The 12,644-nt window shown below is 38.6% G+C and overlaps 1 protein-coding gene across 1 annotated transcript in view; it reads left to right on the top strand.

Moving 5' to 3' along the window:
- The first annotated feature begins 7,087 nt into the window (after positions 1-7,087).
- LOC113429145 (flavin-containing monooxygenase 5-like) overlaps positions 7,088-12,644 on the top strand; it is a 41,984-nt gene continuing 36,427 nt past the window's right edge. Inside the window, 1 exon segment of the mRNA XM_087962469.1 lies at positions 7,088-7,262. The gene's annotated coding sequence lies outside the window, so the exon portion shown is untranslated.

The following is a 12,644-nucleotide window of genomic DNA, read 5'->3' as shown; positions in this document are numbered from 1 at the left end:
ACACCTCGTATGCTTACCAGTTGAGAGGCTTTCATTGTTCCTGGTGGGCTAATTCAAATGCCCTGTGGGTCTTCAGTTAATGGGGTAGGTTTTTTGTTTGCAGGAAGGGAATCTCGAGTTTGGGGTCATACGATGTCAGCTTTCTGACTGGTATTTAGATCTAGCGATTGAGGTTCTCTTCCTTGTTCCCTTGGTTTTGGGAGTTTTGTGGCAGACTGTGCCATTTCTACCTGTTCATTCTGTAGTGAGTACTGCTCGTCCACATAGCCCTTGACATGTTTATCTGGGTTCGCTCTTCCTGACTCTCCAGGATTGAAGTTGTGGGAAGCGTCATCGGCCACCTTCTGCATTGCTGCAGCCCATGTCTTTGCTGTTGTCTCCCATTGTCTTTTGAACAACTCCTGTTTGGCCTGAATTTTCACCATCTCTTCCTGTTGGCTGGCCTGAACTTTAGCTATTTCTGCCTGTTGACTGGCCTGAACTTTAGCCATTTCTGCCTGTTGACTGGCCTGAACTTTGGCCATTTCTGCCGCTGTAGCTGCTACTGTCTCCTTCTGCCATTTCACCTCCTCTGCTGCACATAGTTCTGCCTTCGCTACCTCAGTTTCAACTTGAGCTTCTGCAGCTCAGTTGGCAAAACTTGCTGCTCATGAGGCCTTGGACACATAGTTGCGATGGGAGGATGCTCTGGAATGATGGGAAGAGCTAGCAGCAGAAAATTGCTGTGATACTCTGGAACCTGCCTGAGATCTGGTTGGCTTTGGACAGAGGGAGGTGGCTTTCTTAGAATGGTGGAAGGAAGCCACATGAGATCAATGGGTTACTTCAGATGTGACCTTCTCCCTCAACATTTCCTCCACCTGGAGCGCAGCATGGAGCGCTGTGTGGAGAGTCTTTGCCTCTCTGAACGTGGTCCTCACAGTCCTTTTCTAACATCTTGAAGCATTGTATGTGCTCTTGGAGCTTTGAGTCACACAGCTTTGACTGGACACATTTGAGGCCACGTTCGCTGTCTCTCCATCATGCAAGAAGCTCATCCATTTCATTTTTCAATAAGCAGATGCGCTTGAAGGAAAGCTTGCATTTGGGTGCATTGCAGATCTTCAGAAACTCCACTCATGAGTCTACATAGCATCGATACTGCCTGTCCCACTCATCCCTCAAGTGTACCTGCATGACCTCGGTAAGGTTTCTTTGCTGTCTGAAGTCCTAGGCATTCTGAGGTACTTCTGCCGCTTTTGAATTTTGGAGATCCAACTCTGGGTCTTGGATGTCAAGTTCTAAATTTGTGTCGAGGTTAGGTAGAGGGTTTGGCTTTTCCAGTACATCAGAGACATTGCAATGACTGGAGATGATGCCTTCCTTCAGATTAGCAAAGGGAATTTTTGTGGAAATTTAGGAGTTTTCCATGCAATTCCCCTTTTTGCCACTAGGGGACACTGCAAGCAGATAGCTGAATTTTGAAAACGTCCTTGAAATTTGCTACTTGACCACTGGGGTGTGTTGCAAGCGGGTAGCTGAATTTCAAAAACGTCATTGAAATTTGCTATTTGACCACTGGGGTGCGTTGCAACATAGAATAAGCTTGGAGTAAACTGGGCTTTTGGCATTTTCCCTTTGATAGGGCTTGCAAAGCTGGTTTTGCAGTTCTGGGGTGCCCAGCTTGGACTGAATACCTGCAAACTCTGAGGGATTGACTCTTTCAGATGTTTTTATTTTCCAAGCAAGAGTTAAAGAATTATTCTCTAATGATTCTCAATAATGATTCTCTAATTTGGCTGGGTTTCCATTTCTCAGGTTGGCTTGTCCATGCAGAGTTAAATAACCCAGCCAGTGGTATTTATGGCTGGTTGCTATGGGGACCTTTGTCATGAATTTCAACACAACCAGGGAGAGATTCCTTTTATGCCCCCCATGGCTAAAGTAAGGTCTCTTTCCTCTTTGTTTTAAGCCAATGGAATGGATCAGTGTAACTTCTTGTAATTATCTAGGTGTTCAAACTGAATGGTTCTGGGAAGAGCTGAGAACTGTGGAAAGGAAAAGGAAGCCTTGCCCTTTAAGAAAAAGGCAAAGCTCTTTCCTTTGTGGATTCAAATTTCCCGGCTGGGAGATTTTACTGCAAAATGATTGGTCAGCTACATTGGAAGTCAGAATCAGTTTATTAATAGGAAGGCAAGTAAGAAGAAGTCTTACAGCATTCCTGAGATTAATCTAATCTTGTGAGTAGAAAAACCCCTTTCTTATATCCTTCAGATCCTTTGATTTTGTAATTGTGACCTTGAAGTCTTTGATTTGTGCGTGTGTGATGAGTTCCTGTCTCTTGAGATTGGGATCTCTTCTTGGGATCTTAATAGGAGTAATTGTTTTATAGTAGCTGCTTGTTCACTTTGTAGCTGCTTGTTGCATTAGGTTGCAATATCCTGAGTTTCCTGTTATGCCTGTTGGAAGAAATATCCTTCTGGGTTCAGTTCCAAGTGGGGAAAAAGACACTGGAAACATGGAGGCTGTTTGGAAGGTTTAATGGTGGACAGGACCATATGGCCTGGAGCTCTAGAGTGAAAAGGAAGGATGATCACATGCTTCAAGATGAAGGAAGAGATCAAGAAAGAGACTGAGGTGCTGAGAGTGCCTGGGTTTTATAACCTTTGTTGGGATTTGAATTGGAGCTTGTTTCTAATTGGTTGTCAGACTCCCATGGGGCCATGCAGGAGCAACTCTGTAGGCTGTCCTGAGTTCCAGGCTTGGTTGAGCCTTGCTGGATGATGATGCACTGAAAAGGGCTTTGGGCAATTGCTAGAGCTTTACCTGGAAATCTTTGTTATGTAAAGTATTCTGGCCCAGGCCTTAATGGCCCACCCATTAACAAAGGTGGGGGTGAGTTTCTGCTTCTGAGGTGAGTTTCTGCTTCTGAGTTTCTACTCTTTTTAGAGGAAATATTCTGCCTTTTTAATATTTCCTAGGATATAACAGTTTTCTAGGAGACAGGTGGGTGCTAACTTCCTATATGCCTTTTGGTTTGCTTTTCACAAGTTTCTTTTTTTTTAACAAATTTTATTCAGTTTTTCACATTAAAAACAAAAATCTCTTTTTAGTGGACAACATATTTCCGGGTCATCACCTTTACATACAAATATGACAGCAATTATCCATTCATATATGCATACTTAATTCTATTATTATCTTTTCCATTCCAAATTTTCATTAAGGAGAGAAATTAATTCTAGCCTCTTTCATTAATCTCAATAGAAACATCTTTTTGTTTCATTTCAATTATTTCAAATATAATCCTTTAATATTTATTTTAAAAATAAAGATAAACAATATGTGTTTGCCTAATAACAATAACAATAATAATAATGATGATAATAATAAAAAGGTTACCAATGTCTCTCCTTGCTTTTAATAGTCTATATTAACTTATTAATTTAGTTGGTTCTTTAGTGTGTCATATTTCCTTTCCATTACACATTCTTTTTATAAATTCTAGATTAATACAAATTTTAACACTAAAGGAAAAAAAACAAGTATAGCTTTCCCCCCTTTTACTGCTTTGAGTGTGACACCTCAATGATTAAAATATACCTTTATTCCCTCATCTTGATTCCCAATAAACCATTATTTTTAAGAAGTTACAATAATAATCATTACATCTTTTCATTTGGATTCCGCAGCATATTTCCCCCCCCTTAATTTTTAATAAAAGTTATCAGTATCTATATTACCCTATTTTCTAAATATTTTTAATTGCAGAAATATTCTTATTAACCCTTCTCACCCTGCAGAATCCCCTTTTTAATTCATCAACCATTAGCTCTGAAAAAACAATTTCTTTTCAACGTTTTACTATTTCTGTATTTCTTTATTTCATGCACCTGTTTCTTACTGCTTCTCCTCCCCCTCTTTTCCCCATATCTTTTCTCATTCCAGTTTATATCCCTCTCTTTCTTAATATCTTCCTTCCCCCTTTTCTGCTGGGTCTTTTTGCCTTTCCCGACTTCACAGGTATTCCCCCTTTTGATTGTCTTCTTAAATCTCAACTTTTTAACCTTCCTTCTTTCCCCACTTCTTTGTAGTGTTCTTTGTGTTAATTGTCTATTTAAAATGTCTTCTCCTTGAGTCAACTCCTCCTCCTCTGAAGCTCTTCTTGTTCTTCAATCGCCATTTCTATTTTTTCTAACACAGAGCAAAGTGATTAGCCTCTTTCCTCTTTACTCTCATATTTTTAAGTTCCATTTTTAATTCCCGAAGAGATATCATCATTACACACTCTTGTATTTTATGATCGTTAAAGTCCACAAAAAACCCACTTTTACTTTCCTTCTTTCTTCTTTCAATTTTATAAAGTTCTCAATAATTCCAGCCCAGGGTCTATACCAAAAACATCAATCAATCCCACAGTCAGTCTTTCCTTGCTTTTTTCTTTATTCTGGTTCTGCTTTCACTTTCTAAAATTCTTACTTTGTTTCAATATTTCTTTAGTGTTATATTCACACAAGTTCATTCAGAAACAGGATGCTTTCCCTTTTGTTTGAGCTCAAGTTTTTGTCAAAAGGTGGCACTCTCCATTATACAAAGTCTTCACCTTTTCCCCCTATTTTTTTGTTTAGGGTTTTTCGAACTCAATATTCCAGCACAGTCCAGTCTCCAATTTGTAAACTTTATTATTATTATTTTTTGACAACCTTAAGTCCAGCTTTATTCTATGCCTATTTATTGCCAAAATATTTTAGTCCAATTTAGTTAAATCTTTAGTTCCGGCTTCTTCTTTTCCTGGTTCAAAGCCCCGCTTAGCTGTCAAAAATATTTTCTTATTTTTTTTCCTGTTCCTTTGTAATTTCGCCGCTCACCTTTCTTTTCTTAAAAATTCCATGTTACTTTTCCTGGGGTACTTTTGTTTATTTGTATTGCCCAATTGTCCCGGTTCAGATGTTATCCACCTCTTTCTTCCCTCCTGCACAAATCTTAATCCAGCTGAGTCCTCCTCTTCGGGGTGGCCATTTTAAACCACCACTGCATTCGTCTTCGGGGGGGGGAAAGACCAAGCCCAGGAGGGGAGATGCGGCTCCCCTCAACCTGGCTTGCAGCTTCCCCTTACTCCGCCGCCCCTCCAAGGCAGCTTCAGCCCCTAATCATAATGATTGGGGCTCTCCAACGAAAGAGCACAGACCATAGCCGCAGAGAGTCGTGATCTACGGTTCGTCAGAAAGGAGGCTCCGGCCTCTTCCTCCCATCTATTTGATTTCTATGGGAGAGGATCTTAGCTAATTTGTAGGCTTTTTCTGTATCCCCTGCAAAGGTGGGGGCTAGTGGAGCTGACCCTGGTTGTGTTTTCACCTCTCCTTTCTTTTAGGGGAATTTCCCTTCCCCTTCTAATGTTTTAGGATTTATTTTCTTTTCCTAGAAGAGAGGGGAATCATAACTTCCAACAGAACAATTGCTTACAAAGTATCACATTTAAAGGTGGCAGGGAGAGAACCAGAAAAGATGCAGTCATCTGTTTGCTAAACTCTTCCTAGAGGGTGATAATGGCCCTTCCCTGTATCTTCCAAGCACTGATTCAAATGGATTGAATCAGCTTCTTTCACTTGCAAATACAGTTTCTCAAGGTAATTAATGTGCTTGTTGTTGGTTCCAGGCAGCAAATTCAAGTGGAGAGAGAGAGAGAGAGAGAGAGAAGGGGGAAAGTATGGGCCGTCTGTTTGCTTCACCCAAATGGATCCCTCCTCTCTTTTCTTGCAATTAGAGGGATTTATTGCATTCTCTTTTTACTATTCTGCTCCAAGTATCTGCTTCTGCTTACATACTTCTTGTTATAGACAGTTTAACTCAACATGAAAGATATTATCCAAATTAGACTTATTTTAGGCATTCTTCTCATAGATATGATTCACATTATAAGAAGATTCTTCTGAAGGCATCAATAATCTGATCTTAGGCATGTAGGCAGGGGTGGGATTCTACAGGTTCGCACCTATTCGCTAGAACCAGTTGTTAACATTCTAAGCAGTTCGGAGAACCAGTTGTTAGAAGAAATTACTGGCCTAATCCTGTAAGGAAGGCAGGAAGGAAACATTCTGGTGTTGCTTACAGAAACTGCCTCTCCATTAACTCTTATTACATTCTTGGCAGGACTAGACTTCCTGTCTCTGGAACTTCTCTGGAGTTTTTTTTTCCTCCTTTCCTGGTACTTTGCTTGTGTGGAGTAACCATTCAAAGTTACAATGGCACTGAAAAAAGTGACTTATGACCATTTTTCACACTTACAACTGTTGCATCATCTCCACAGTCACAAGAGGCCAGGTGAGGAGATGCGTGCCTCGATGTGAGTGATATTGAGTTGGCCACACGCAGCCAATAACATGACCACCAAGCCACGTCCACCAATTAAGCCATGCCCACAGAACCGGTTGTTAAAAAAGTTGAATCCCACCCCTGCATGTAGGTAAAAAGAGAATGATTTCATCCCCACATTGAGAAACGTGCAGCCATCAGTTAAGTTGTAATTCACGTAGGCCTCACTAGCTTACACATAATCAAGGCTGCCCCTCAGCCAATCAGAAGACTGACCCAGTGGTCAATCAGAGGTACAGATGTGACCACATGATAAAGAACTATATTTCCCAGCAGGCAATGCCTTAAAGTGATAGCACCTAATTTCTAAGCTAAATATACACTCCAGCCAGCACAGTTCCCATTGCCACTGTGAGAGTTTTGGCAATTACAGTTGCTTTTTTATTTAGATAATGAAGTTTGCAGCAATGTCTTTCCAATCATTTTTATTTGTCCATTTTTGAAACTGTTGTTGTATTGTTAAATGATTTATTTCATCAATTAGTCTAGCATGTATATGTGAATATTCAGAGTATAAACTTTTTGCAGCTAAATTCACAACAGCAGCCATGTTGAGAAACTGACTTAAACATCCTGCTGTGCTGCTGTTACAGCTTTCCCACATTCCAGAGGTTACAGAATTTCGAAACATGAATTTTGATTCACATTCCACGTATGCAAAGGATAATCATTAATAAACTATTTCTTCATATATATATATATATGTAAAGCTCGCCAAGGATACTTGACAATGCCAACACCACAAAATCTCATCAGATCCTGCCTCTGTCAAAATGGGAGGAGTAATTGCTTAATGGTGTCTTTGGGTAAATCTTTCTCCTGTTGAGAAACTTTTATTATACAAGAAGCAAAGAAGAGAATGTATACATTCATTTCCCCTGCTATAGACTGTTCATCTGCAGCCTTTTCAGGTTTGTTGCAATTTGTTGATATGAACATGTTTCTATATGCTTGCTGTTTGTTGTGGCAGTGGATCTGCAAAAAGGTGTAAATCAGTCAGTTAAGACTGGAAAAGAGACCTGGTCATGTTTCCTTGTCTCCTTTAGTCTAAAGGATTAGGCTTATTCGGGTAGCACAATCTGTTTCTTAAAGCTTCTTTTTTTTGTCTAAATTAAGGTTACAAAATAAATTTGAATGAAAGAGAAACAGGAAAATAATTCTGGTTTCTTTTGTGTTAATTAATAATAGCAAATATAGCTGACAAAGAGTAAAGTTTGAGAGACTATCTTGGGATGACGAGGCAGGGCTGCTTATTTTATTCTGATTTCTTTGAAGACAAGCTAAATTAGCAATTTTAAGGGAAGCTTTGTGGAAATATTGTTGCTCAAGTAGTCCTCCCTTCTTCTCCTCCATTATTTCTTTTGGCTTAGAAAGTTAACAAGGAAAAAAAGCTTTACCTTTAATTCAGAACAACGCCTGCATTGTTTTTCTTCCCTTTTTTTCATTTTGATAATCCTATCCAAGACTAAAAGGTCCTTCAAATTTGTTCCTGCTGCTCTTCTCTTCCACATGTGTGAACCAGTGTATTTTTTTAAAGTTTTTATTTTTTAAGACAAACATATACAGACAAAAACATAAAAACATAAATCCATCTTCCAATTATATACATACAGCGTGTCAGTTGGTTACAAATCTTTTTGTGCTATTCTTTCATCGTCCTTGCTCACAAGTTATATAGATTCTCAAATTGTCAATCTAGTATATGCCTATATGTTTATCAATTGTTAATCATTCATTTGACTAAATTATTGTCATCATTTTATATGAGATGTAAAGGCTATATGTTGTTTTATCATTTTTTCCAACCATGTGTGGATTTTAGTCCAATATCTTTTTGCTTCCGAACATGTCCACCACATATGGTAATATGAACCGGGTATCTGATGACATTTCCAACATTTATCTGATTTGTTCTTAAACATTCTGGCAATTCTTGTCGGGGGTACTTGTAAAAAATCTTATACAAATTTTGAGACCACAATTTTTGCCATTTCTCTAAGTCAATCCCATATCCAAAATTTTCCCCCCAAGCAATCATTGTTTCTTTAATTTGTTCTTCCTCTAATTTAAATTATAATAAATGTCTATAGAGTTTTTTAATTACCTTTTCATCAGTACCCATCAACATTTTATCTAAATCAGTCAACTTTCATAAAAACCTTCTGTTTTAAAATCTTTATCAAATCTAGATTGTATTTGTGCATATGAGAACCAATTCATTTTTATACCCTGTTCTTCCAGCGCTTGCATAGATTTAAGTTTACCCTTTTCATTCAATATCTCACCATATCTAGCTGTTTGTTCCTTTTTATATGTTATTGGATAAGAAATAGTTTCAATAGTAGATATCCATAATGGAATTTTTAAGTAATATTGCTTTTTTATCTTCTCCCAGTTTAAAAACAATGCCTCTCGAATATAACATCTTCTAAAATACCCCTGTGTTTTAGTTCCTTATACCAAAGAAAAGCATGCCATCCCAACAGCAAGTTGTGTCCTTCTAGGGTCAATAATCTGCTGTTCCTTAAGGTTATCCATTCCTTTACCCACATCAAGTTTGTCACCTGATAATATAATTCCCAATTGGGCAAAGCGAATCCTCCTCTTATTCTTGCATCTTGTAACAGTTTGAGTTTTATTCTCGCTTTCTTTCCCTGCCAAATGTATTTTAACATTATTTTGTTTAGATCTTCAAAAAACTCTTTCCCTAATCTGATTGGAATTGTCTGGAATAAATATAAAATTCTAGGCAATACATTCATCTTAATTGTAGATATTGTAGATATCAATGATAATTGCTAGTTTTCCCATTTTATCAAGTCTGTTGCAATCTGTTGTTTGAGTTTAAGATAGTTATCCTCTTTCAGTGTGCTGCATCTTCCTGTTATGTATACTTAGCCTTGTTTGTGACCTGGATTTCCAAGACTTCCTTTAACTCTTTCTTTCGTCTTGCTAATATGTTCTTTGTTAATATGTTTGTTTTATCTTTATTTATTTTTAAACCTGCTACTTTTCCATATTCTTCTATTCTTTCTATTAATTTGGGTGCTATTTCCAATGGATCCTCTAGTATAAATACCAGGTCATCTGCAAAGGCTTGCAATTTATAATCTTCTTTTTTAATTTTCATTCCTTTTATTTCTTTTTCTTCTCTAATGTTCCTATTCAGTACTTCCAATGTCAACACAAACAACAGAGGTGATAGTGGACAGCCTTGTCTAGTCCCTTTTCTTATATCTATAGAATCTGTTAACTCTCCATTTATCATAACTTTTGCAGTTTGCTTATAATATATCGTTTCAATGGCTTGAATCATTTTTTTTAACCAAAGCCCATTTGTTCCAGTTGTAGTAACATAAATCACCAACTCACGTTGTCAAAGGTTTTCTGTGCATCTAAAAACATCAGAGCCATTTGCTTTTCAGGATGTGCCTCATAATATTCCAAAGTATCCAGAATTATTCTCATATTATCTTTAATTTGTCTCTTTGGCAGAAATCCATTTTGATCAGGATGAATAAAGTTATCTAGATATCTTTTCAGTCTTTCTGCCAAAATTGAAGCAAAGATTTTATAGTCTGAATTTAATAGGGATGTGGGTCTGCAGTTTTTAACTTGCTGTGGGTCTGTATCTTCCTTCAGTATAAGTGTAATGTATGCTTCTGATCATATTTTGGATATTCTTTTCTTTGACATAACTTCTAGTAATTGAAGATTCAGTGTTTCCTGAAATATCTTATAAAATTTTGCGGGCAGACCATCTGGACCTGGTGTTTTTCCAGTGTTTTGTTTTTTAAGAGCTTCTGTTAATTCCATCATCGTTATATTCCCTTCTAGCATTATTTCAATGTCTGGGTATCTGGGGTAAATTCGCTTTCTGTAAATATTGCTTAATTTTTTCTTCTTGAATATTCTCTTGATAATACAGTTTTCCATAATAATCTTGTATAATTTTTTTCTTTTCCGCATTTCCATAGCAGACATATCCTTGTTCATCTGTTAATTGGTTTATCCTTCTCGATTCTCTTTCCTTTCTCAATTTATAAGCTAACCATCTGCCTGGTTTATTTGCATCTTCAAAATAATTCTGTTTAGCATTTTTACTTTTTTGTGCTAATTCCTCTTTTTCCATTAGTCCCATTTTATGTTTAGTTATGCCCATTTTAACTTTAATGTCTCTTTTTTGTGGAAATTTCTGTAACTCTTTTTCCAGTCTCTTATATTCATCTTCCACTATTTTAAAAGTTTTTTTTTATGTTTTATATTTCTTTTTCTTGTATATTCTATTATCAAACCTCTTGTGTAGGCCTTCATCATGTCCCAGAGATTCTGTAAAGATGTATCCTCTTTTTTATTTTCTTTAAAAAAGAAAACCAATTCTCTCTCAATTTTCTGTTTAAAGTCTTTTTTCTTTAATATTGTGTTGTTTAAAGTCCATCTAGATCTCCTCTTTTGTCCTTTCCATGTAACAGTCATTGAATTGTGATCTGTCCAAGTACTTGTTTCTATTTCGATTTCTTGTATGTTAGAAAGTAATTCTGTTGACAGAATCTTATCTATTCTAGACCATGATGTGTGTCTATTTGAATAAAAAGTATATTGTTTATTTTCTATGTTTCTCTCTCTCCATGCATCTTTTAAGTTTATTTCCTCTATCATTCGAAAGAAGGATTTTGACAATGTCTTTCTAGTTTTCTTTGTTGTTTTCTGTGTTTTATAGTCCAATTTATTGTTAATTATTCCATTAAAATCTCCCATTATACAAATATTAACATAGTCGAGTTCAAATATTTTCATATGTAATTTCCTGTAAAATTCTTCTTGATTCTCATATTCTATTCTATTCTATTTATGGTTTCTTTACCACTGACTCTTCTCACCTTTTCTTCTTGTAAACAACTAAATACACACGTGTCCTCTGAATTTGATTTTTTCCTTTGAATCTGTATCTCTCAGAGCCCTACTCTGTGGCCAAAGAATCATAGAAAGTATGAGTTCCCAGTGGAACTTCATAGGTTAACTAGCCTGGCTGCTGCATTAAACTACCTTCAACAAGTGGCCGTCCAGTCCCTATCTGAAATCTTCCTAAGGAAGGGAGACCATCACTATTCTAAGGCAAATGGTTCCAGCTTAAGAACTTTTTTTTATATTCAGCCCAAATCTCCTTTATTTAAATTTCTATTTGTCTGGTTTTTGTCCTGAAAAAGCGGGAAAAATAACAGATCTATCCCATTACACAGAACAGTCAGATATTTATACACTGCTATATATCTTCTCACTCTTGCAAAGGGAACATAACTGCTACTTTCATTGTTTTTGGTTAAGGCTTCATTTTCCTACTAATTATCATCCTAGAGCAGGGGTGTCAAACTCAAGGCCCGCGGGCCGGATCCCGCCTGCAAGGTGGTTAGATCTGGCCTGCAGGGCTGTCCTGGGAATAGGAAAGGACTGGTTTGCAGCAGCCTGGCCCAGGCCGACCAGGAACCGATCTGCAATGTGACAGTGGCCATTCAAGCTGGTATGCAGCACCACTCTGGAGCCAGCAGGAGGCTGCCCCCATCCCGCCCCCTTGCTTGCACCCAGGACGTGGTGAGTGCACGTGGGGCCTAGCCCCAGGGATCGTCTTGCCCCACAGGCTAACTAAATTCTGAGCGCTTCTCTTTAACCCAAGATGCCAGTGCTTGCACACTCGCCACCTCCTGGGTGCATGCCCAGGGGACAGGGCCGAGGTTGCAGGACATCTCTCACTGGCTCAAGGCAGCCACATAGGTCGGAACTAAGGCACAGGCATAGGAACCAATTCCGTCTGTGGCCCAAGTGGGCTTCTCGCTCGCATGTGCCGGCCTTACCGTTTGAGGGCAGGAACAAAGCCTTCAACTGAGCAAAGCCCTCACACCCACATCCAGCCCACCAGAGCTCACCACATTGGGGGGATGAATGAGACCCATTGTCTCATGGAGCCCACTGCTGCTTGACCAGGGAGGAGGAGGAGAAGGGCAGTGAGGGTTTGTGCTTGCTGGCTGGTGAGGCAGGGAGTAGGTTGGGCGGGACTGGCTGGCTGGGGATCATGGCTGCTCAGGTGGCTCCTGCCACCACCACCAGCAGCTCGGGTGCCTGGCTCCATCTGAGCTGAAGAAAGTGGAGGCACAGCAGCAAGATTGCCCTCAAAGATTGCTCTATTCCCAAGCACCCTATTTGCATGCAAATGCCCCACTTGCATGCAGGCAAACTTCATAGGACAATGGGGTCTCATTCCTCAGCGAGCTGTGACAGGCTGGTCATGGGTATGAGGA

The sequence above is a fragment of the Notechis scutatus genome, chromosome 3 (genome assembly GCF_049901735.1).
Source record: "Notechis scutatus isolate UNSWTSFEM ecotype Mainland chromosome 3, rNotScu1.2, whole genome shotgun sequence".
In the NCBI taxonomy this organism is placed as follows: domain Eukaryota; kingdom Metazoa; phylum Chordata; class Lepidosauria; order Squamata; family Elapidae; genus Notechis; species Notechis scutatus.
Note: the sequence above shows the minus strand (reverse complement) of the source record. Positions and strands in the feature narration are given on the sequence as shown.